General features: G+C 40.7%; 2 long non-coding RNA genes across 2 annotated transcripts; both read left to right on the top strand.

Moving 5' to 3' along the window:
- The first annotated feature begins 10065 nt into the window (after positions 1 to 10065).
- Positions 10066 to 11941, top strand: LOC116059816. Its single transcript, XR_004107382.2, has 3 exons — positions 10066 to 10309; positions 11675 to 11722; positions 11869 to 11941. It is a non-coding gene; the product is annotated as an uncharacterized LOC116059816 (long non-coding RNA).
- An 87-nt stretch (positions 11942 to 12028) lies between these two features.
- LOC116059815 lies at positions 12029 to 15143 on the top strand. The gene is made up of 4 exons (XR_004107377.2): positions 12029 to 12169; positions 12268 to 12337; positions 12436 to 12551; positions 14900 to 15143. It is a non-coding gene; the product is annotated as an uncharacterized LOC116059815 (long non-coding RNA).
- Positions 15144 to 21512: the final 6369 nt, after the last annotated feature.

Here is a 21512-nt window from a genome sequence, read left to right as displayed (position 1 = left end):
AACTCCTGTTTCATTTATTTATCCCTTTTTTTTTTTTTTTTCTTTGCTTGTTTGTTAGTCTGTTTGTTATCTAATTTTAACGTTGGTCTCATTACTTATTGTTTTTAGCTGCCTGTCTTCGCCCTGTGCTGTTTCAATGCTGTACCTGTTTTTCTATCGTTTTTGTCTTTTTGGTGCTTTGCAAAAATATGTTCGAAAAAATCATTCCTAATGCTGCTCCAACTCCCATGAGGAACTTTGAACACCCAGCTCAGAAACAACACAAGCCACTAGGTCAACCACTTGGTGGGGTAGTCTCTTATTGCCAGACCTATCTCCACAGCACTTTGGAGTAAGGGCCTGACACACCAACCAGACGGGCCGACCGTCGGCAAGAAAAGGTAGTCGGACTGATCAGTCGGGTCCCCGAGGTCCAAAAAATGCCTCAGAACACACTGAGGCGACGCCGACTTGAGCGTATGCTCTGCGCGTGCGCGAAATGTAATACGTCTCCATAGCAGCAGGCAGCACTGCTCTGTATTGTTTCCATTAACAGTCTGATTATTTCCCAGAAAATAAGAACCGGCAGCTGATTGGACGAACGCGTCACGTGGTTCTTTTTTCTCCGGAAATTCACAGCCAGACTGTCATGGCGGCTTGTTCAGAATACGATCTTATATTGTACTAAAATAGTTCACCGAAACATGTTTCTGAAAACATTTTAAGCGAGAAATAGGCCATACAGTTTCTGAATCTGTCTTCATTTCAGATCAACAAAGGTCAGTTTAAAAGATTTTCGTCAGATTTTGAGCGGATCATCCGCTCCCCATTTCCGGGCGAGTCCCAACTGCCCTGTCCCCGACTGAACATGTCGGGTCGGCCCAAATGAAGGCCGATGGCTCCTCGGACGGCCGACGGCACGGGACACACCGAATAGACTCGAGTCACCAACCTCGCCAGACGGTCCGACGGCCAATTATCGGGCTGGTAGTCTTCTCTCTAAGGCTACAGCACAGATGCATTCTAGGAGAGGAGAAAAAAAATGCTCTGGGTTGTTTGCATTTCTTTAAACCAATCACCATTAACGTTATTTTAGAGCCCCCCACAAAGATGAGATTATAACTCGAACCTTGTACTAAATACTCCCTGTAGTTTTGAAATTTTTTAGTTTTCTTCCTCTTTGACAACAGCTGCTGTGGTCATCTTAGATTCGAGTCAGTTACAATAGAAACTGTTTAAACCACTCCTGCTGCATGAGACATTTCTCCTCTATCACCCATACTGTATGCTCTGTTCCAAACACATCGTTCAGCAAAAATATCTCTAAATACTCAGATTCTGTCTCAGTGCTCGCCCACAACCCAGTAGAGCTCTGAGCAGGTGTAGGTTGGTTTGCTCACAGCAGGGATCTTCAACGTTTATTATTGTATAATATATTGTATAAAATGTTGCATATTAAACTGGGCCTACAATAACGTGTAGGGCGGCCCAAAACCTTTATACATACCTTTTTTGTATAAGCTATTAAAATAGTTGGTGGAATGATTTTATAAATCTTGTTTTAATGTTAAACATACATGTGGCACTGTGAATCCTTAGGAATAACTATCTGTGGATGGCCTTAGTGACTACCTTACCTATAGGCCAGTAAGCCTATCATCAGTGGGCATTTATATTTGCTAGTAATATGTTGGATTCATTTTAGGACTTTTTTAATAAAAAAAAAAAAAATAATAATAATTTGGAGGCCCCCCTGCATTTACTCTGAGGACCACCTAGTAGGTGGTGGGCCGAACGCTGCTATCTGCTTTAGTTTTTGAAATGATCAATCCTCTGTGATAGAGTAGCTGCTTTTTTCACGTAAACTAAATAATTTTTTTCTGAACACGTATCCGTTTGTTGGCAGTGTCAAGTCGATCATATTTTTTTGAAAACTAAATTTACGTTTAATAAACAGATTAGACTAACCAATCAAAAAACTAATTCTATCGTCACGTGACTAAAGTCTGCCAATAATATTCGTTCAAAATGAAGTTCCAATACCACGACTGTAGCGTAGCACATGCGTTCTCTAGCCAGCTAGCTACATCCATGAGCACATGCCATAACAGCGGGAGCACTTTCATCATCGGCGGTGATCGATTCTGCGCAGACCTGGCTCATCTCGAACAAGCCTCTTGTCTATGATATGTGGGCATGGTTATACTGGCCTGAGGCCTTCTTGGAGGCCTTGATGATATCGGAGGGGGGCTCCCATTTGAAGCAGGGCTCCAGATTGGCCATCTTTATGGTCATTATTGAGGACAGGGTGCAATACAATGCTAGGCTGTTTCTTCTCTTGGTTTTGTTCAGTCCCACAACTGAAAACACCCTCTCAGCATCTGCGTTTGCATGGGGCAACACCAGGACAAGCTTGGCGATGGCAGCAAGCCTCTCGAATTCTTTGGCTCTTGTCACCTATGGAAAATGCACCAAAACACAATGGAAAAACATACCTTGATTTTTGATTGATTAATACTGTAAGTATACTGTAGGTTGATCTATTAACAAAGTTCAGATACAAACATGCATAATTTGCAACATGCATGACACATATATGCATGCAACAATTTTAAGCAACAGATGTAGCCAAGCCACACCTGCCAAAAGGAAAGACAAAAAAGGAAAAAAATGTTACCTTATGCTCCCGGGTTGCCATTTCAGCCCAGAAGCTTTCCATTTCAGTTTCGTCCTGCAAGGATATCATTGGCATGGTCTGATAATTTAGAAACTCCTCACCCAGAAGGTCATGCTCCTCTGGCCCATGGTATGGGAGGAGATGGGGAAACCCATTTATGAAAGTAGTGTAGTATCTGATGGACTTATAGGTTTAATGTCTGTATAAAGCTCAAATGTGCTAAGTCATAATAAGAACGTTCATTATGGGTACTGTGGCAGTACAGGGAGTAATAATTAACCTCTTAGTGGCATGATTTCGATGGGATGTTTAAAAGACAGGTCTGGGATTGGATGCTGAGGGGTTAACGAACTATAGGAAGCCCCTGAAGAGGACACTAACCTATGCTATGTCAACTTGAATGTTCCATATGTTATCTAACATATTACCTAAGCTATCCCATATAAGCTGTGAAATGTAAAGCTAGAATTAGAATGCATATTGGCGGTGTGTTCTCCAGACCTTCCATGGAGTCTGTAAATGGATGCTGTAATCTTTGATGTAAAGGCTGTACATGCGTGATTTGTGATCCTATATTAGATATATATATATATATATATATATATATATATATATATATATATATATATATGTGTGTTGGTTGAAAACAGGAGTCTTAGTTATCTGTAATGAAAGATATTCTGTTCATTATGAGTCTCTTTTTGAAGAGAACGTTTTCAAAGTGTTAAAATGTATGAGCCTTCTTTGGGAGGACTTTTGTTTAACAATCTTATGAGTCTTCTTCGAAGGAGAACGTTTTCAAAAATTGCTAAAAACTTATAAGACTTCTTTGGAGGATGTGAAAATAGACTAGACTATAGTAAAAATAAGAAGCTTCAAATTAGTATTTGTGTTTTATGTTTTGTGTTGGTTTGTTTTGTCCTGTGTCATTGTTGTTTTAATGTGGTCTGTTGAAGGAAAAAACGGAGGAACAGCTGGTCTGTTTGCTGAGGATCATTAAGTTTTCTCTGATTTCTTTGAGATCATTTAAACTGCTTGGTGATAGCATATTGCTATTTGCATTATGAGCACTTGAGTGCAGAGACGGAGTGGCTAAAGGAGAAGGGGGGTTGAGTGCAGCTCAGTAAAACATTAAAGTGGCTATTGCTTGACTATGTAACTATTTGATTGGGATCCATCAAATTATAAATGAGAGTTATGTTAGGAAGCCTTAACTATGCTTGCTTCTGAAGCATGAAAAGAAAAATTGGGAGAAAGATTTGAGGATAAAAGTAGGATAAATAAGGCTCAGAAAAAGGAAAAAGAGAGATTAATATTTGGCATAGGTGATTTGCTGGAACTCATATCAGTGATTGATCACCCTGGATTAAGAAAAATTCCAGCCTCTACCTCTATTGAAAGTAAGAGATGAGAGGACTGATTGATGGGCTTCAGGATTGTCACCTCTGCCATTCTAAAATGTTGGACAGCCTTTTCACACACAGCAGAAACACCACTGCCCACACACACCCTCTCATACACACTCTCTCATACACACAAAAGTCGACATCATTCATCCATAATTCCTAAAAAAAAAGAAGAAGAATGCTTTCCGCCGTTTTCTTTTTCCTTTCTTTATCATTTCTTTCCTAAATTTAAACATGTTTTTTCCGCCGTTACCTTTCTTCTTTCTTATTTCTTTTTCCTTATTATTTTGTTACCTAAGTATAGAATTCCAATGGGATGTCTGCTTCGGACATTATTCGTCAACAATGAATCGATTTGGCAAACATTCTACGCTTCAGTTCCTTGAACTGGCTTGAACTTTTATCTAGTAAAAGTTCAAGACTACGGCCCGAGATCGCCTTTTTCAAAGTGCTTTCTCAGATTAACGGCGTTATCCTTTATTCCTTGTTCCTGTTATTTTCTCTTATTTCCTTTTATTTTCTCTTTATTCCTTTTTCTTTATGTTGTTCAAGCCGAATTTCCCTGGCCAAGCTAGAATTAGAATGCATATTGGCGGTGTGTTCTCCAGACCTTCCATGGAGTCTGTAAATGGATGCTGTAATCTTTGATGTAATAAACCTTTTTATAATCAAGTGTCAGTGTCGGCGGATTCCTCTTCATACAGCATCACAGCATTACTATTTAAGGCACCACAGTAGAGTTACAAGTTGTTAAGTTTTAGGTATATAGTCATCAACCAGCAGCATTTCATACACATCTTTGAGGAGAAGCCACATAAGAATATCGCATGTGCAGTTTAGGAGTGAACATACCTCATCATAAAACACAGGGTATTTTAGCTAAGATGATGGACAATAATTAGAGAAAAAAAATCTAACCTTTCAACAAAGTACAGGACATCTTCGATGTCACTTTCAGCCCTCTGCCGTACACCTACAAATTTTGCGTGTTTGATCAGTGGCTCTTCCAGTGGCAGCTTCTTAAGTGCATAGTCCACAGCACTTGTCAGGAAACACAACACAGCTTCATGGAATGAATCCACCTGCTGTGGTGTGATGTCACCCTCGTCGAGTAATCTGTTAAGTTTAGCCCTGGTTGTGAACCCAATGTTCAACTTTCTTCCTGTCACAGATACAGCATATCGGTATAAGGTACAAGGCTAAATATCACATATCATGTCATGATGTCATCATGGCAGCCCGTGCTTCTTTTTGTTCTGTGTGGTTTTTTGTTTGTTTTCCCTCATGTTCCTCCCTCCTGTGCTGATGACTGAGCTGTGGGCGTGGCTTAGCTGGCAGGTGGCACCAGGTGAAGCTCATTCCCTAATCACCCTCCTGCAGTATTTAAGGCTGGCTCGGCGATCCACTCGTCGCCAGATTGTACCGTCTACTAGTGTGGTATAGTTGCACTCATGGCTCCCTGTGTTATCGGTTTACCTGGTGTTTTAGCTTGTGTAGCTAAAAAATTTTCGGTTTATCTCTTGTTGCAGCCTGCCTTGCTTGCTCATACTCCTGCCTGCCTGCTTGCTCATCCCGCCTGCTCCTCTCTCTTTCTGTAAGGATTGGACTCAATCTCAATTGTTTGTTGGACTCTGGAGGAGGCCTTAGCACATGGTCAACGCCACCACTTCACTGGGTATGCTCTGGAGAGCGCACTGCACCCACCACTCACCACTGGATTCCCTCGACACAACCCTCCTTTTTGCCACCAGCACAATTATTGTATATATTTCACTCATTAAACACTTAATCTTGATTATTGTGTTTTTCGTCTGCTTTTGGGTTCCACCTCCTGTGCCGTTCCGTAACATATCGCAGTGTTTGATCATAATAGTGAAACACTAACCTGGTAAATGGTTTGCCTTTTCTTTAAAGGCAATTTCACAAGGCTCCTCATGGCACTGCTGAGCTGCTGTACCATAAACTTGGAGCTTGCGTACGAATTTCACCATCTATAACAGACATTTACAAAAATAGTGGGTGAAACCTGTTTTAGAGGATCCCTGCAGATATCAGCAAGAAACAGAATGGGGGAAAAACACAGCAAAATCCAATCCCACCTAATCATGTAACAAAAATATTGACGACTGCTCTCTCTGAAGAAGCAAGTTGAAAGAAGTGAAAGTTGGTACGGTGGCCTGGAAGAACAGCAGGTTCACTTCTGTCATGGGGTCAGTGAATGTCTGCACAAGTCTCTTGAACCTGGCCTGATTTTCATCTTGAATCAATCAATAAATAACACAAAACAAGAGGTTGTCATTAATACAAGTATGTGACTAACAATTCATGTAGTTGCTGCATAATGAAATTGAAAATTGATGACCATACTAGCAGATTTGTAGTAGCTGGCCAGAGGTTCATACAGCCTCAGGATCCTGGTCACACAACGTTCAAGGCTTAGCCAACGGACCGAGATATGCAGGAGGACCTCCATGTACTCAGCTTCATGGAGCTCACAAAACTCTGTTTTAGACATTTAATTCCATATCATATATTTTCTACAGCTCAGCATTTCAGTATTACACTTAATAGTATCAAACATGCATACCTGTCAGGTATCCTTTCCGATTTGTGCTACCCTTGAACCAGTAACCGATGTCCACTACCATATCCTCCAAATCAAAACTGGACACCTGCAATGCATAAATCAATCATAACACATTCAGTCAATGCACGTAATTAGGATACAAATAAAAAGTTACATGTAAAGAAGAAGACACAAGGACAACCATGAATATAGGTGTTGGGATGCTTCTGGAGCACCCTAGAAGCAATGGAATTACGTGGTCCAATGTTCACAGCTGCATTGTCGACTGAGAGACCAATGCAGTTCTCCCAAGGGATGCCATGCTCCTCTATGGTGGAGTTAATTTTGGTGAAGATCTCACTTGCTGTCCCACATCTCGTCCCAGTTGTTGTGCACATATTTAAAAACTGGTGGACAACTTTGCTGCCCATGAAGACCCGGACAGTAAGCGGGTTCATCTTTTCCACTCCTATAATGACAAGTTAGAATCATACAGATGTTCACGTTGTTAGATGTTTAAAAATACACAAAGCACGTTTTGCAAAGGAGAAAAATCTCAAATAGTATACAAGGGTATACAGGGATTTTTTCATCTCCTTCACAAGCTCCTGTGTGAAATATGGTGTGAGTGCTTCATTGGTAATGCAGGATGACTTAGTCCTGGCACACCTGTACTCCTGCACTGTCTTCAAATCTCCGAAACATTCTTTTAGGAGAGGCCCCAGGTGGTCCGCAAAGGCTAGGGGGACGTTGTGAACTACCAACCCAGCTGTCATTTTGACCTCAGCCCTTCTTGTCTGTAAGAAATTAAAAATTATTAATCCTCCCAAAAGACCATAGTTTATTTCAAATTTCAAATAGACACCTGTGATAATAGGGCACAGGTAAAAAACACATTCAGCAACTAAGATCTCAAATTAAGAAAACTGGACTGTACTACACTGAAATACAAACCACAAATTAGTCAAAACTATCAACCATGACTTTACCGTGATCAACTAGAACACAAAACTCTTGACTGAACCTTGACAGAACCATTACACATATCATACCTTAACCTCTTGTGCAGACATACCCCCAACAGATGGAACGGGCATTGCATATTGGGATATTGTGGCTGTGGACTGGAGAGCTCGTTGCTTATCTTGGTGGCTTTTGCTTTTTATGTGGCGCACTACATCTGTCACACCCTGGTGGCAACATGAGTTTTCAATACGGCAGACTGCACACCAGTAGTGCGTGTTGAGGCTCCCTCTGGTAATAAATGGCAATGAAGAGGTCCACTCATTTTTGAAAATGGATCTATATGTTGCTGCTCCAGCCAGAGCACGACTCTTCAGGCCCTGCTGTTGGATTGGGGGGGTCTCTTCTGTCTGTCCCTCTGTGTCTTCTTCCATCTGCCCTGTTGGTTGTTCTATTTGTCCTGTCTGTTGCTCCTCTGCATGTGCGTCTATCTGTCCTGTCTGTTCCTCCTCTGCTTTTTTGTCAGTCTGTCCTGTCTGTTGCTCTCTCTGTCCTGTCTCCTGCTCTCTCTGTCCTTTGTGTTGCTCCTCTGTCTGTTGTCCTGTCGTTTCTATCAATCGTTCTGGCTGTTCTGTCAGTGTGTTTGTCTGTCTTTTCTCACTTGGCTGGTTCTTTAAATGAAATAAAAGGTTTCGCTTTTGTCCTGGCAAAGGTCTCTTACGGGACATCTTTGAAACCTTAAACAATTCAAATGGTCATGTTGGTTTAATAACTCTACTCTCAGTTCCAAAAACATACCTACTTCTATTGCACACATTTCCTGTATTTATGTTAAATTCTTTGGAATACAGCTTACCTGTTCGAGGTGCTGTTTGGTCCTACAGAAAAACTCTTCATCCACAGTGAGTCATTTTCTTTGGCCTGTTAATAAAAAGATAAATGCCATGTGAGTAAATAAACAATGCTATGAGCTGATGTTTTAAGTGGGGATGCACAGAATCCAGATTTTTGGGGTTCGGCCGAATACCAAATCCACTGGTTAAGATGCTGCCGAATCCGAAACAGAATACCAAATCCTACTCCCATCCTCAGTCCATTAACACAGTAAACACATTAATGATGTAAACAACGTCCACAGCCTCTAAAACAGTTAAATGTAACAACTTAATGTTGAATTCACACGCTCTTTTCACATCGTAGGAAAGCACATTGCCATCACCAGATGATGAAGTGTATGATGAAGGTGTTGTGAAATGCTTGTTTAAAGCACTTAAATAAGAAATTCATGTTGTTTAGTTTAAAACAGTCTAAAGGAAATGGCAAATTATAGTGTGATTAAAACTCACTATTTACATTATTTACTGTACTTGATTTACAGCTGATATGTGAAAAGGTACACAACCTTATTTGTTTAACAGTAATTTAGTTTTACTGCGAACCGTCACAGGAAGTGCTTTTATTTTGAAGTAGCCTACAGGGAAGTTGTCTGTTGTGTACTCTTGCTAGCTTACTGAGATGACCGTGAGACGCTAGATGCTAAACATGTCCGTCAAGCTTAAAGCACTAGAGTACTTTTCCCGCCTCATTGGAACTACAGCTCCCCAACGCGACAAAACCGTGTAGCAGGACCGAAGCAGGAAAAGTTCTCCAAGTGTTGCTTTAAGTTGTTCATTTTGTTGTTTGTAAAACTACAACATATTGAACAGTAAATGTTCACAGTAAAAGACAAGCGTTTTTGGTCGTCATTCGAAGCCATTCCACTACAGAAGGCATGTTGGGTGGGTGAAATTAGAAAGCTAACGTTAGCTAACGAGCAGCAGCCGAGTTAGGGTTTGATTTGGTGGAAAGTTCGGCAGAAACTGAACCCCGTCATAAGGCCCAATATTCGCCCGAATCCTGGATTCAGTGCAACCCTAGCTAGTTTTAAGCATCCAGTATACCAAGAGGCTAATAATGTGCTCTCCTGCTGCTTGTTATGACAGCTGAGTTTACATTCACCACACTAAATCATGTTCACACGCACAAACAAATAATTTCTTTCAAGATTTAAAGTTTAAGAGAGTGAGTACTCAATTGGACGACGTTTCATTGTTACATACCTAGTCTCAGCTCAGCTTCTCATCAGACTTCTTGAGGTAGTGACCGTTTCTTTCGCGGCAATGGTATCTCTTCTTCTGTCGCTAACTTCGGGGTTCAGTGCATATGGTTCAGTGACGCTCATCAGCACCATCTACCGTCGGGGAATTTGAAAAAGGAACGAACGAGTCTCGGCCGGATTTTTTTTGCGTGAGTAATTGGATGTGTGGCATGAGTGTGTGTGAAAACAGGCAAAAACTGTCACACGGCGAAAGCATGAGAGTTGGCAGCTCTGTAGATACACACAGATACAGAGCTAACGTGTTAGCATGTTAGCTAGATGTAATGTTAGCAGTGTATGTTAACGTTAACGTAAACACAGTTATAATTTGGGAAGTTCTCACAGTCCACACAAAGACACATGTCTGTACATGGGAGCTCATTCAATTTGCATGTGCATCTCCCTTTGACACATTGTGTTTTTTTACAGGAGCAGTACACAAGCTCCAAGATGCCGACAGGGGCTGGGGGAAGTGTCATCCAGTCAATCACAAAGAAGTCTCCCTCAATCTTCCAACCATGGGCCATTGGTGGGGGAACATCAGGCTGACTCTTCAGGGACCTTCTGTATATGGCTGCCTGGTAGTTTGCCCACTGGGTGTGGTTATGCAAGGCATCCCTGTTTGGTGGTAGACTTCTGTCTGTGCACTTTCCACTCTTGAACAGCTGAGACCTTGCATAATTGACATCCCTACAGTCGTTAAGGTCATAGAGTGCACTGGTAAATGCTTCTGTAGCTTCATACAGCTCTGCTGGCAGTTGAAAAGCTGTTCCCAACCTACTCATTGTGGCACAATGGTCTTCGTTAGAAAGCAGTGTTTTAATTGCCTTCACTTTACCAACGCCATACAGAGCACTTACTGTATCACAGCCAGTGAAACAGTGAAGTCCAATCAGAGCATCTGATATTTTATCACCTAGATGGCTCCGTATTTGCTGTACATGTATGGTGCGTTTGTTTTCTCCTTTACCAGTGTGAAAGTAGACGTTTGCGCCAATTTCCCTGCAGAACGAAATGGCCAATACAAACACATCAGTGTCAGGACTGTTGATCACAATATTTGTATTGTACTGTGAGGCGTGCGCACAGTGAAGCAACAACCGAGTGTCTGCCTCCTCCTGTATTGTAGACAATGCTGGCAGTGGTAACACCTCAAGGTCTGTGCCACTGTTGTTTATTCTGATTACGTGACACTCAGAGCCACGTCCAACTACCAATGTAATGTCCTCAATTTGATCTATCCTAGACTTAGACCACGACTCAAAGAAAAACTGTTGCAGTTGCTCCTTGTTGTCACCACAAGACAAGAACTTGGACCATTGTTTCGGTGTTTTCTGGTCAGCCAAATATATTTTAGTCAACTGACATCCTTTTGTAGCTCGTCTGTCTCGTTCCGCGTTCTTTATGCTCATCTGTTTGTAGGTATCAGGGACAAAATGCACAACTTTTGATTTGCTTGCTTTGGCTGCATTGATCAGGTACATAAGTACATTGTTGGCAAATCTTCCAAATGTATTTTGGGGTTTCATGGCTTGTACTAGTGCCATTGCATCACACCCCCAGGTTGAGCCATCAGGGATTTCAACTGTGGCTGGTGGATTTACTGACCCTTCTAGAAAGTGCATTAATTTTGCTTTGTCTGTTTTTACAATCGAGCTATCAACGTTTGCAATTGCTGCAGGCAAGGGCCCCAGACTATAGACCAGCATTTCCCCTATGTCTATCTTCCTCACTCTTCCAACCACAATAAGCCTTGCGAAGAGATCTCTAACTGCTTTGAGGGCTATCTCCCGACCTCTCACTTTGGTGACACTTGAGGTAGCTGTGTCCTTAAATGTCTTGAGTTTCATTTTTTTCAATGGTGCATGAAATTCAACCTCATCTGTGTTGAGACGTTGCTGAAAGAATTCAACAAATGCCTTCTCACCTATTTCCTTTGCATTCAGCAGATCTGCAGAGATGGCTTCTGATGCTACCTGACCTGATGTAACATGGTAAAGATGCTCTTTTTCCAGTGTTTGATCAAATGGGTTCATCATGTGATGTATGGTTGACCGAATGCTCTGAACATCTTTTTCATCCTGTTCCTTTCTTTTCTCATCCAATTTTGTTCTCTGTCTCGTTGACATGTTCTGCCCAGCCATGTACTTGACCTCCATTGTGATGGCTGCTCTCTCGTGCTGTGTCAATGCCTGCTGCCTCTGTGCCACAAAGTCACCTGATTGTACCTGTGTGTAGATACTTGGATGATTTTCCTTTATAATGTTCATCTCCTGCCAGTATGCTGATAGGTATCTAGTGTAATTGATTCTGTCGTAGGAAAAGAACCACGGCAGCATGAACCAGATGCTGGAAAGATGCAGACCCCAGTTTGCCTCTCGTGTGGCCCTGACGAATGATAGCAGATCCTCTACCATTTCAATGTAGGAACTCCAAAACTGGTATGTCTTGCTTTCTTGTTGTTTGTTGAATTTGTCACAGCCTTCAAGGATTGTGTTGAACACCTGTGATTCAATAATTACTTGACATATTTCTTCAGGAAAGGCACTTTGGAGGTCAGCAGCAACTTTTAAAGCAGCTTCACGGCAGTCTTGAGAAAGGGTTTCAAGGTAGGCTTGCCAGCGTAACCTGTGTAGTGCCTCACACATCAACTTGTGGCTTCGGATGCTTCGGTTATATTGGTGACCTGTTATAACTCCCCCAACAGACCCAGCAGCAATAACATCAGCCTCAATCACAATGTCTTGTAAGCCAGCATCTCCAAATTGCTTGCCAATACAGGACAGGAAAGCTATACATGTGTGAAACTCCCCCATTCTAATTGTAAGTCTTTCCTTGTATGTTTCACTCTTCCACCGTATCTCCTGAGCTTTGGCATAGATGGCTTGGTCAAAGACTAGAACTATCTCCTGAAGTTGGAGTCTGTCTGCAATTTCTTTTAAGGATTGTTTTTACAGTTCCCAATTCTGTAGGACTTGCATCAATCACTGGAAGGTACCCAATGTTGGTTGGTGGTGGAATTGGATCTCCACGGATCACTGTGTTAAAACCAGTCCAGGAAGGAAGGACTTTGCCATGGACTGCAGTCTTCATCAGGAAGTAGGCACCATCTAATTTTTGTGCTGATTTCCTGGTAAGGATGTGGGTGTCTGGATTTAGTTCCACTTCTTTTCCAAAATGTTCTGGGCCTGTTCTCTTCCCTCTGATGTATGTCTCAAGGTTAGTAGGGGGCGGATCAAGAGACCTCTTTCTTGTTTTCTGTAAACACTGATGGTCAGGGTTAGGTTCATTACATGGAATCATTTTTTGAATTATTATGCCATTTGTATTGTGTGTAGTCCCCTTACCAGACAACGTTTCCTCTCCAAAATCATTATTGTCCCAAACTAGAGTTGCTTGCAACTGTACTTGCATGTTTTGGGGGATGTAAGTGTCACCTCGTAGTAGCTGTGTTGTAGCTGTGCTCAAGCTGTGTCATGTTCAAGTACCTGTGAGTTAGAGGAACAGTGCCCAAGACCATTCAATAAGCCTATCAGCTGAGCTGATCCTGTCATGTGTCTGACAGCCATGGCTAATGCTAATGAACATTGTTTGGGCATAAGCCATCTCCTTTTCATTGTTAGCTTAATAACATCCTGGCCAATTGACACAATCTTCTCAGCCTCCTCTTCACTAACATTCACTCTTTCATTGTCAGTAGAGGGATCTGTTGTCATGGCTGTAGTCCATGCAATGAAATTGAATAGCTTAGCTGGGACCAGATTTCATGCAGCTGACATTGTAAGTTGCTGTGCTGTTGGTGGCCATGTGAGTTTGGGTGTTACACTTTTCAACTATGGCATCTTTCAGTGTCATGGCTGCATGCAACAAGAGGCGGGTCTCATTTGTGTCATCTGTTTCAGTTTTTCTTGTGTTGTCTTCATCTGATGATGAGGATGAAGATGCTGATGACAAAGATGATCCAGCTGTGGGAACTTCAACTTGGACCATTTCATGTGGTGTCAAATCCTCAACATAGACAAAGTCATGCCTTGATAGTTTTTGAAACTTTAGAAAAGGATATGACTTTTTTAGTCTCACTTTTAAGGAACCAGATTTGTAAGAGGAGATGTCAATTCCTTCTGTTTCATGGACACATTTCTTGAACAGTGCATTCAACTTTGATAGTTTAAGCACCTTCTGCTTTCTTAGCAAACTCTCCTCCACCACTGTTGTACAGAAATACAGTCTGAAACTGGCTGTTTCCTGTACAGTCATGTTCATCTGTTTTGTACAGAAATAGTGTAGTTTCTGTAGCATCTGAAATGATACATTACTTCTGAGGCAACAAGGTCCATTCCACGTATTTGTAGTAGCAGATTTTCATCCCTGCGTGACTCCGCTGCAAGAAGCAGCTTACCAGCCGTCAGTGTTTCACATTTTTGAAGATTCTCCTTTACCCTCTTCTGGTTATATTTTGGGGTGAAATATTTATCACTTCTGCATATTATGCACTGAGATGTGGTGCTCTTTTTGACCCGGAACCTCTGTTGTGGCTGAGCGGAGAACTCTAACCTCTGTTGGCGTATTATCATTTGTATTTGTGGTGTATGCTTCTTCATCTAATATTGTAATGGAAAAGATAAGGGAACAACAGAAAAATGTGATGACTGCATGGATTGTAGTAGTAATGCTTCCAACTTTATAGTTTTACAACCTGTGTCAGAAACTAAGGGGGACAAAAAGTAAAAAATTGCCCCTATTTATTTATTTATTTATTGAGAGTGGACACGTTAGCAGATAACAAATTCTTTAAATTGTCAAATAAAACAAACAACATATAATTGTTTGTTTACTGTAATAAAGCTTTTTTTTCTCTTTTGTTTAGTGTATTAATTACTCATGACATAAATTGGCTAAAAATGTCAACCTTATTTTCAGTTTCAGCAACTACAAGCTGATACCAAGTTGGATAACCACTTCTTCAAGTTACTGCTGAGCCCTAATGGTATGCTTTTATTATTCATATTGACACAAGGTGTAATTACTGTATGCATTTTAATCTGGGCTCATCTAGTTACTCTTTTTTTTTTTTTTTAGTAAGTGCCTCATAAATGTAAATCCTCATTTATTAGACTGTGAACCAATACTTTTACTACACTGTTTACAACTCTGCTAATCTGTTTCCCCAGGTAATCCCAGATCCTCAGCCCTGCTGTGAGACATCTTCTTGACCTGATCTGACTACACCCTGACACATCTATTCTGCTGAAACAATGAAAATGCCCTTTTTTTTCACGGTTCATCATAAAACCCTTTCAATGTGTTTTGCTCAACTGTTTGGTGGAGCACATTTTCAGTCGCTATATGTTGAAAAATGTGTCCACTAGATGTCGCTGTGTCTATAGTAGCCTTTTATTAGTTTACCTTGACTTATTTGTCAATTAAGAGAATGGCTCTGTCTGGCCCTTGTCTTAATACATCCATGGTCTGGCCTGGCCGGGTTTACATGGGCAGGGTTTGTTTTTTGTGTGCATAGTTTCGGAGGGATCTATTTGTTGTTGTTAATATGATATGTTAAATGTTCTACCATTATATATATATATATTACTGCCATATATTACTACTCTTAAAGCCTTGCTCGACCAAATAGTTGAATTGTCATTTAGTTATAAAGGTAGTCATGCTAAGATAATACATATTCAACTTTTATAAGAATAAATATATAATAATTAACTTAATATATATGTTATTACATTATATAATATCTGTATGATTTTTCACTATTTCTGAGATGTAAATATCTATAATTTATGTTTGGGGTTAAAATGGATTCTAAGCATTTATACCATGATTTATCCAAACGTATGAGGTCAAATAACTACACTTAACCACTATAAAGCTGCTTTACAAACCTTCAACTTCCTGTACTGTCTTTTCTCTCTTCTTGCTGGCTCTCAATATTTCTTTTGTTAGTATACTGCATGTAGCATTCTCTATGGTAGTCCAGCCCGGTCTCACGGCAGTTTGTGTAAATGTGACCTTATTTTAATCTATTGATACGTGTTCAGGGGGACGTTTTTCTCGTTTTTTACGTGGTGGCCAGCACGAAAATGTGAAGTAATGTATTTCAATGGGAAGCATATTTCGTGGTCACAGCACGAAAATGGTAGGGAGTAGTATAAAAAGCCGAAAGTCCCGCGTGTGGTGTTTTGTTTCCTAATCACAACTGTCCCGTTATTGTGGCGTCCCCAGCGGCCGTCTCCCGGCGTGTGAGGCGCCCCGTCCCGTTATTGGCCCTTGTCCTGTAGTGTTTTTCCTAAACCCAACCTCCGCCATCCCGTTATTGTGGCGTGTCCCCAGCGGCCGACCTCCGCGGCTGTCTCCCGGCGTGTGAGGCGTCCTTTCCCCATAGGGTATTTCGTGCTAGCCACCACGTAAAAAACGATAAAAACGTCCCCGTGAACACGTATCAATAGATTAAAAATAACGTGACATTTACACGAACTGCCGTGAGACTGGGTTGGGTAGCCAACAAGAATTGGCACATCTGGAATGTGGCCTTCTGTGATTTCATATTATTCCACAGCTTTTTGGGCAATTTGGCTTTCTTTTGTATTTAAATTCACCCACTCTAAAAAACTTTGTACAAACTTGATCCAACTTGTTACTGAAAAGGGTATGATGTTTGTTGGTGTACAGCTAGTAACATGCACACAACACTCCATATCCAAGATAAAGTGTCATAATATTTATGTTAGATATATAACAATATATATAATATATACAATATAACATTACCGCTATGTCACTCCCGCCCATTTCGGGGTCCTAGTCTGGCTGTCTGTGATTGGTTAGTATTTTTAATGATGTTAAAAACTACTATCTGATTGGTTCAGCTACTAGAGCTGTCCTGCGATTTGCCTAAGCAGATTGACAATCAAAATATACGTTTGTGAAAATATATGCTCAAACCAGAGTTGCCAACAAATTTTATTTGACTACATATAATTACTTTATATTGTACATAAAAGAATCGTATACTCTATCGATGGAGATCGATCAGCAACACGAAAAAAGCGTTCGGCCCACTGTCTATAGGGGTTACAGACCCCCTGTTAAAGATCCCTGCATTAGAGCATAGTCCCCTCGTTTTCTTCATCTGTCAACACTGCTCTGCACAGGGGTGAAATGTGGAAAAAGTGAAAGGTTGTTAATCATTTCTGTTCTTCACAATGGGATTGTAAAAAACAAAGATTATCATGAAGCAAACAAGTCCTGTTCAGAAATGCAGTGAACATCTGTTGCTGTTCAATGCAGGCTGGCTGCAGTTTCTGTCTGCTTTCTTTAACATTTGTGGATCTCTTTCAGTTAACTCAGCCACCAACCAACTGCTGTGTCAAAGCAGACAGCTCATCAAGATGACTGACAAGCATTTGGGCAGAAACTTGACCAACTGTGAGAGGAGGGCAATCACCTCCTGTCCCTTTTGAGCTTTGTCATTTTGGTATTAATGTGATTTCTATATCTACAGGAACACTGAGTCATTCAGACTAGACAGCTGGAACACACCGCAAGTGTCGCGTAGCGTAGATACGTGCCTGATCGTGCACCTGGCCATGTTTTATTATTATTAAGTATCCGGCTACACTGTGGTCTTCCTGTATAATGCTGCGTGCTCAAAATGCATACAGATAACACGCCACTTGGCTTAAGAAAGTGGGCGTGTATGTTTACTAGTGCTGTCAGTTAAACGCGTTATTAACGGCGTTAACGCAAACCCATTTTAACGGCGTCAATTTTTTTATCGCGAGATTAACGTTCTTTTTGGCCTAGCAAACTTTGTAGTTTTTTTCACATGCTGTTACAACAACTAGTAACGTTAGAAAAACTACAACACCACACTGGATCTAGCTAGACCGGAAACAAAACAACAGGTACGCCGCACACACTCGTTTGGGCTTGCGAGCCGGCCAAAGAGTAGTAGGCTAACGTTACGTTTTGAGTGGATGGCGAGCGCGAGACGCCGAAATGGATGCCAATAAGATCCTGAATGGAAAGTTTACTTTTAAAAAGTTGTCGAGGGGGACAGTAGTTTCACGCATACACAGCCTGTACGACACGGAGAAAGCAGGCCAACTGGAACTGCTGCAAAGTGCTGCAAATGTTGTTTCATTAACCGGTGATCACTGGACGTCAGTGAGTAATCAAAATTATTTAGAAGTTACTGCACACTATATTGAGTATGTATATCAGCATACAGACTGTGTTGTTTGTATCGTTTTTTTGACTGTTTTTGTCATTTGGGACATCGTCCACCCCCTTTTCTGTCCAGGAGAATTGTTACATTATTAGAAAAATGTAAAGGTTACAAATGTCCTGCTGTGGCATCCGGTTTTTGGACCATTTTGTTTGTACTGTATAAGCAAAGTGTTAGTGTTACATCTCAGTTAGGTTAGGTACTTTGTAGGAATTGTGCAATAATGACAGATTCACACATTTTTCTTTTGTTTACAGTAAATAAATAATAAACAATTACAAATCTTAAAGTCAAGTTCATAAAGTAACTTTATTTGCATTAATTTGATTCCCAGTCAAGATACACTGGTAAGAATGGCTTTCCATTGTTAATATGTACTTAAAAACTGTTCTGAAATGCAAAATAATTAATCGTGATTAACTATAGAAATTTGGCTATTAATCGCGATTCAAAAAATTAATCGTTTGACAGCCCTAATGTTTACACAAAGTCATGATGTCATGTTGCCAATACCCATAACAATGAAACTTGCGTGTGCTGGTGTGACTTCTTCTGTGATTTCATATTATTCCACAGCTTTTTGGGCGATTTTTGTATTTTTGAATTTTGTATTTAAATTCACCCACTCTAAAGAACTTTGTACAAACTTGATCCAACTTGTTACTGAAAAGGGTATGATGTTTGTTGATGTACAGCTAGTAACATGCACACAACACTCCATATCCAAGATAAAGTGTCATAATATTTGTTAGATATATATAATATATACAATATAACATTACCGCTATGTCACTCCCGCCCATTTCGGGGTCCTAGTCTGGCCATCTGTGATTGGTTAGTATTTTTAATGACGTTAAAAACTACTATCTGATTGGTTCAGCTACTAGAGCTGTCCCGCTATTACTTAAAAACAGTTCTGAAATGCAAAATAATAGAATTTTATTCAGGTGATAAAACGTGATTAATCGTGATTAACTATAGAAATTCGGCGATTAATCACGATTAAAAAAATTAATCGTTTGACAGCCCTAATGTTTACACAAAGTCATGATGTCATGTTGCCAATACCCATAACAATGAAACGTTGTGTGTGCTGGTGTGACTGTGTGTAGGACCAGCTGTTGTATGAATACAATTTAGGCTGATGGGAACAGCCAGTTCTGGTATTTCCTGGTCCCAGGCTAGACTGTTTAATGTTTTAGCCCTGTGAGTTATTCAGAGATATTCAGTCATCACCTTGGCAGCAGTCTTTGCTGGCACCACTCCAGGCTCTCACTGGCTGGTGAGGACATTAGGCTTCCAGACTTGATGAAAGATACGATAGTAGGTGTCCAGTAATGAGAACAAACCTAAGACAAATCTGGCAACAGCTCTTGAAACAGAAAAATCTGGTAGTTTGTTCAGGGGACTGTGGGCTTGTGATGGAGCAAGCGTTTTTGTGAGTTTTCCTCTGCTCGTTACAAGGACATGGACGCCTCCAAGGGAGCAAATGCGGTGAAAGAGGAAAAGGAGATAAGTTTAGAGTAATTGGTGTGTTAACACCTAGACAGTCACTATTTAATGTCTGCTAAAGTTTCTCAAAGATCACTGTTGTTGTTTTTTACTCCTGTTAGACATTTGTTCACTTTTAGCTGATTAGAAAATAAGTTTCAGGACAAAAACAGAAAATACTGTAGTGATTTTGTCCTGCTCCCACCAAGTGGACTGTTCCATATTTCACACTACAACATAACCTCCCTCAAAAAACTGCTGTTTTTCTGCCCTTTGGCTAGAGTTGCACATGATTTCTGACCCTAATCTGGACAGAGGTGTTGAGCTGCAACATAGAAGGTCTCATTATAGAAGTCCACCAAGAGGGTGAATGTAACCCTGAGCCAGACAACTCATTCACCCTTCTTAACTACAGGTGATTCTGGATGCAGCAGGGAGAAGAGATGAGGATGTTAGGAGCCGTGGGGGCGTCACAAACAGGATGTGACTGGCAAGCCAAAGAGCTCACGCTCTGTTTCCACACACTGAGGTACAGGGTCAGTACACTGCCCCGCTGACCCTGGCTCAGCAGCCCCCCCACACAAAGCAGGATAATCTTGTAGCCGGTATTACAATGCATATTACTATTATCTCCTTACCTTTCCCAGTAATGTGGGAAAGAAACACAATACTTCAGTAATTACACTGGAATTCCTCAGGCCTGCTATCAGAATTGAAAATTTTAGTAAGTGGAGATACTGTCACTAATTTTGCATTCCTGTAACATAAAGATAAGATTATCATTGTAAAATGTAAGTTGTATGCAGGTCAGAATGACCTTTCCATGGAACCAAACCCCTAAAAATCCAACTGTCCACCTGATGACAAACATGCCCATGCCTAACTAGTGCCAAAAGAATCTTGTCCCGTAATGGATAATGATATGAATGCCTCAACCCCAACAGGCTGAGATCAATATTCAACTAGGTGGGCTGTGTAGTGAAGGAAATATGTTGTGTAGAATTGCCATTCAGACATATCTCAAAGATTGTTGCTCTTTAGGAATAGTGAAATGAAATGTGTTGAAGACTTGATTTGATTTATTTGTACAATAAAACTTCAACAGAAACACGACAGCAAAAGAAAATTGATAAAGATAATTGGATCATAAATGAATAATCAGGTATATACAGGGTAACACTTTATAATAAATGGGTATGCGCTATATGCGGCGCATAGGGGTGCAGCACCATGGGGGGCACCAAAGCGATGGTAAAAAAATTTTTTTTAAATAAAATGTAAAAAATTTTTTTTTGGTATTTTCTATATGTAGCTGCTGTTGTGCATTTCTAAATCATTTCTGCATTTCCTCAATGTTATATAACATTTTAGAGGACTAACGGGCTAGAGTAGGCGCCCTATCTCATAAGATTCCATCATAGAATGTTGACATAGACGAGGAAGCAGGGGGGGGCTCCGTGAGTACTGAGCGAGCAGGTAGGAGCGTGCAAGTAGTGAGTTGTCGTCTATGGAAAAAGATGGATAAAGCAAAAAAGCAGCTAAAAATAGAAAAAGAAAGAGGGAAAAGGAGACAGCATGTCAAGGTATGCGACAGCAGTTAAATAAGTGAATGGTGAAAGGCAACAGGTAGGATTTAAAGTGTGACGTCTGTGCTTGGAGGCTTGCAAATATTCATGTTAACAGACTAGCTAGCGTTTGCTAACACTGGGAATGTAGCAGCCAAATGGGGGTTTACCATGGAAGCATGCAGATATTTGCTACCAAACTTGGAGGCTTGCAAATATTCATATTAACAGACTGTTCTCAGACTAGCTAGTGTTTGCTAACACTAGCAGCTAAAGTGGGGTTTACGGCTAGCTTAATGCAAACCAATGTTGCTGATAGCTACATTTAGATTTTGGTTAAACCCTATGGTACCAATCCCATGCATGACATATCTCAATTTTATTAAGGTAAAATAACTGGTAAATATAAGGTAGCATGCACAATAAATGACAAGAAGCTGGAAAACATAACTTATGCAATAACTCTGGTTTACCATGGAAACATTAATA

Source organism: Sander lucioperca, chromosome 10 (genome assembly GCF_008315115.2).
Source record: "Sander lucioperca isolate FBNREF2018 chromosome 10, SLUC_FBN_1.2, whole genome shotgun sequence".
In the NCBI taxonomy this organism is placed as follows: domain Eukaryota; kingdom Metazoa; phylum Chordata; class Actinopteri; order Perciformes; family Percidae; genus Sander; species Sander lucioperca.
Note: the sequence above shows the minus strand (reverse complement) of the source record. Positions and strands in the feature narration are given on the sequence as shown.